Genomic DNA, 390 nt, shown 5'->3' with positions numbered 1-390 from the left:
GTCTGCTGGCTGCAGGCGATGGATGTCACTGAGCCCAGCAGCTCTATATATTTACAAATCGTAGCAGAGCAGCGCTTACCAGCCGTAACCTCAAAGAATTCCATCTACCTGGCAGCCAGACCTGGACCAGGGCTGCCCTCTGCACTGGCCTCGATTCTGCTTCGCTGCCGGCAGCCGGGGCTGCTTTTATTTTTAATAGAGCATTTCTAGATTACAGCAAGTGACAGGAGAGTGATTTGCGATGTGACAGGTTTCCTGCCCTTTCTCTCACAGCCCTGGCTTATAAAAATATGTTTCCACTGGGATTGCTTTGGTTCCATCGCTGCTGGCCAGTTCAAATCCCTCTTTATTATTTGTATTAAGGAGGGCTTGGGAAAGCTTGCTGCTTTG

This window comes from Eurypyga helias, unplaced genomic scaffold, assembly GCF_000690775.1.
Source record: "Eurypyga helias isolate BGI_N326 unplaced genomic scaffold, ASM69077v1 scaffold1966, whole genome shotgun sequence".
NCBI classification, from domain to species: Eukaryota; Metazoa; Chordata; class Aves; order Eurypygiformes; family Eurypygidae; genus Eurypyga; species Eurypyga helias.
This window is presented reverse-complemented; position numbering follows the sequence as displayed.